This window comes from Haplochromis burtoni, unplaced genomic scaffold (genome assembly GCF_018398535.1).
Source record: "Haplochromis burtoni strain Fernald_Lab_line unplaced genomic scaffold, NCSU_Asbu1 Contig_76, whole genome shotgun sequence".
NCBI classification, from domain to species: Eukaryota; Metazoa; Chordata; class Actinopteri; order Cichliformes; family Cichlidae; genus Haplochromis; species Haplochromis burtoni.
In genome coordinates, this window is record NW_024582437.1 from 76,993 (window position 1) to 80,682 (window position 3,690).

The following is a 3,690-nucleotide window of genomic DNA, read 5'->3' on the forward strand; positions in this document are numbered from 1 at the left end:
GAGAGAGAGAGAGAAACTTGTGTCTCCAGAAGAGAACAGAGGTCCGAGGAGGAGGAAAAAGGTGGTAGCGGTAAAGAAGGGGAGGTGGTGGAGGAGAAAGAGGAGGAGGGGGTCCTTTCCTCCTCTCTGTAAAGAAAGGGGAAAAATTGGGGTGCTTAGATTCCGTTTACCTGCGTTTCCTCTCTCAGGCTCGTCCACTTGGCTTCCAGCAGAAACACATGTGTTGCTTGTTTGAGAGCGTAAAACGAGAGCCGGTGAAGTGAGTCTGCGTTTTGCGCGCTGCTCAGACTGAGCGGTGACTTGGAACTCCCGATCGGTCCTGATGCTCGCTGCTGCCTTTTGCCAGATATAAGCGCCGTGTCGCTGTCACGTGTGGAGACTCTTCGCGTTGTGTGTTGCTCCTTATTTCAGATGTTCGAGATGACATTTCTTGTATTCCCCCCACCCTCCCTCCTCTCCCCTCCTTCCCCTGGCCCCCTAGCGCAAACTCGGCCACACTGGCCGATCCGAGGCTGCCTCTGGGTCCTAGTGAGCATTAAGAAAAAAGCTGGATCGTCATTCAAGAAGAAAAGAAAAAAGTTGATGTATTCGTTTCTGGATAATGGGATTGCAGTCCGTATACAATGGACTTTTTTTTTCTACCAAACGACAAGATTATTTAGGAACCAAATTATCATCCAAACACGCCCCTTTGCCCTTCGGCAGAAGTTTCAAATCAAAGTTTTTGACTCCTCTCAACTGGAGATGTAATTGCTGCACAGCCAGTCTATCTCGGTTGAGCTTTATTCCACTGACGATGGCCCTATTTTATAATTAGAGGTTCACCCCACGAAAAAGAAAAATTATCTGCATAATTTATGGTAATAGCATGGGTAAAGTCAACCATAAGGTCACGCCTATTTTACTCCAACCCCCACCCCCTCTCTGAAATTAATGCTAATCGTCGGAGAGGCTGTAATTGTGGAACTTGGATCAATCATTCAATCGTTTCTGGGAGTTTTTCCGCTTTTCCCCTCATGCCGGGCCTTCCAGGGTGACCCACGTGACCCCAAAGAAAGGACATATCCAAGTCGGTGAGCCTTCTCCTTCAGTCAGGAGCGTCTTACCTCGTGGGGAAAAGCTGGAGCTCGTCCATTACCCACTACCCCCCCCTGACATTCAGACTGCCGGCTGACCTGCAGATGAGTGATTACAAAGGGCAATGAACGTATTAAAGTTGGTGACGGAGGGCTTCAGGTAAAACAGCCACACACATAAACGTGGCCGTGTGCAGAATACCATTTTCTCCTGATGTTTTCTGACCCAGTGGAATCCAAGTTGTAAATGCTCTACCCCCTTCAGCCACTAGGTGTGGCACTTAATCTTTTATTTATTTCAGGAAATTATTTTCATGTGAGAGCAGCTCCGTTGTCCACGTCAGTGATCCTACAAGTGGGAGGTCAAGAAAAAGGAAAAAAAAAACAAAGCAGGGCAGATATATTTCTTACACTTCAACCAGCAGAGGAGCCAGGTAGTTAAAAAAAAACAAAAAAACAAAACAAAAACACATTACTACTCAAAAACCCGGTGGTACAAGGCATGATTTGGTCACTAGAACCGAAAAAATGTGAGTGAGGGAAACCCTATGTTTAAAAAATAAATCCTGAAACTTATGGTGACCTTTGTCCTCACTTTGTTTATTTATTTATCCAGACATTGTGGTCAGGAGGCCTGTTAGCCACAGGCAGAGCTGCTGGTTTGGATTTGTCTCTAAAACAACATCTAAGAGTGCACGGTTAAGGTGAATGTGATAATTTAGGCCTCCGGCACTTTTATTTTCATGATGTGTCATGGAGAAGGGGGTCGGTAAACCAATCACTTTATTCTCGCCATCCCTCCCCTCCCGCTCCTTGCAGTGCACAGAAGTGGGGATGAGGGGGGGGGTGACGTCAGCATTTGGATGGTCTGGCTCAGAGCCCTCAGTGCCATAACAGCAATGAGGGGAGCTGCTGTTCACTCTGCTAATCAGAGATCCAGGCTAGATGGTCTCCATCGTGGGTTTTTTGTCACAGTTTATTTAGTTAGAAAAGGAAAAAAAAAAAAAAGCCACTCCACAGTGGTCATCTACAAATCGGAATATCCAAAATGTCCAGGGCAGGATGAGAGTGAGGCAAACTGAGAAAGTTCAATCTGTTTTTAGCAACTTTCCATGTTTGTGGCTCCAAATGGAAAGAGGGAAACTTCAATATCCCAAAATAATCCAACATGACATTCACAAACAGAGCTGAAACATTACAGTCCACTTGTGCAAACAGTTTTAGAATCACCATAAATCTAGAAAACAAAACCGTCTCCCCTCAGGGTTCACTTTAGGAGCTCTTCCATTAGATTTAACTGAAAACGTGAAATAATGTAAACAACTACAGTTCACCTGCTGGTGAAGATCGATGAAGTTTTGGAACAGCTGATAAACCTGACCTCTAAGGGAGACTGCGTTGAATAACATTATCCTATGTATGACAATGTGCCCACGTCTGATCAGACTTGTTTTGCATGTGTTTTATCTAGGGACGGATCGGTTTGTCATTAATCTTTTGTGTCCGTTTCTGTGGTGTTTCGAATTCCAGTTCCTTTTTTTAAGTGAATAAACCCAAGCTCATTCAAAAACAATAATGAAGGGCTGAAATGCTTCAAAAGTGGGTTTTTTCTGCAATGAAGACATTACATTTCCCTTTAATAAAATGGAAACAGTCCAAAAATCCTTTTTTGAAAATCCCCCTGGCATCAGCTGTTGATTATCAACAGTCCTGTTAAAAATTAAGTGCATCCCTACTGTTTCCATAGGAAATGTGAGGGTTAGTAGCAGCCAGGTGCAACTAATCAGCTGCACCTAATTAACTGATCATCAGTTATAAAAGACGTTGTTGTGGCAGTTTGCCGGTCTGGTTTATTCTGTTGTGTTAATAAAATGCCACAATCTTCACAGTAACTTCACCCAAAGGTGAGACTGTGCAGTGCTCAGAGAAACATGTTAAATCTTACAATTCATGACACTACAATGGGAAAAAGACTGAACAAGTATGGCTTGTTTGCAAGGGTTGCAGGGAAAACCTCTTCTTTGTAAAAAGAACATGGCAGCGTGACTTAGATTTTCAGATTTGCATGTGTTTGGAAAAAACTAAAAAAACTAAACAACCCCTCCAGCATATCAGCACATATACCTCATACCAACTGTCAAGCACAGTGGTGGAGGGGTGATGATTTGGGCTTGTTTTGCAGCCACAGGACCTGGACAGCCTGCAGTCATTGAATCAATGATACTAAATGGTGTCGTGAAGTAGACAATAATCCCGAGCACAGGAGAAAATCTACAACAGAACGACTGCAAGAGGGAAAAAAAAAAATCAAGGTGTTGCAATGGTCCAGTCAAAGTCCAGATGTCAACCTCAATGAAATCCTGTGGGGTGAGCCTGTGGCTCTGTATAAACAAATACCCACCGACCTCAATGAACTAAAGCAACACTGGAAAGAAGAGTGGGCCAAAATTCCTCCACCATGATATGAGAGAGCGGTAAAGTCAGACAAAAATAATTCGTTCAAGTTATTCCTGCTAAAGGTGGTTCATGAGATTTTGTTTGTCTGCACGTACACATACATTAATACACACACACACACACACACACACACACACACACACACACACACACACAC

General features: G+C 43.8%; 1 protein-coding gene across 1 annotated transcript in view; it reads right to left on the bottom strand.

The window, feature by feature from the left end:
• The window catches only part of rspo2 (R-spondin 2), a 58,592-nt gene extending 58,158 nt beyond the window's left edge, over positions 1-434 (bottom strand). The window contains exon 1 of the mRNA XM_042221848.1: positions 171-434. The gene's annotated coding sequence lies outside the window, so the exon portion shown is untranslated. The remainder of the gene's footprint in view (positions 1-170) is intronic.
• Between the last annotated feature and the right edge of the window lie 3,256 nt (positions 435-3,690).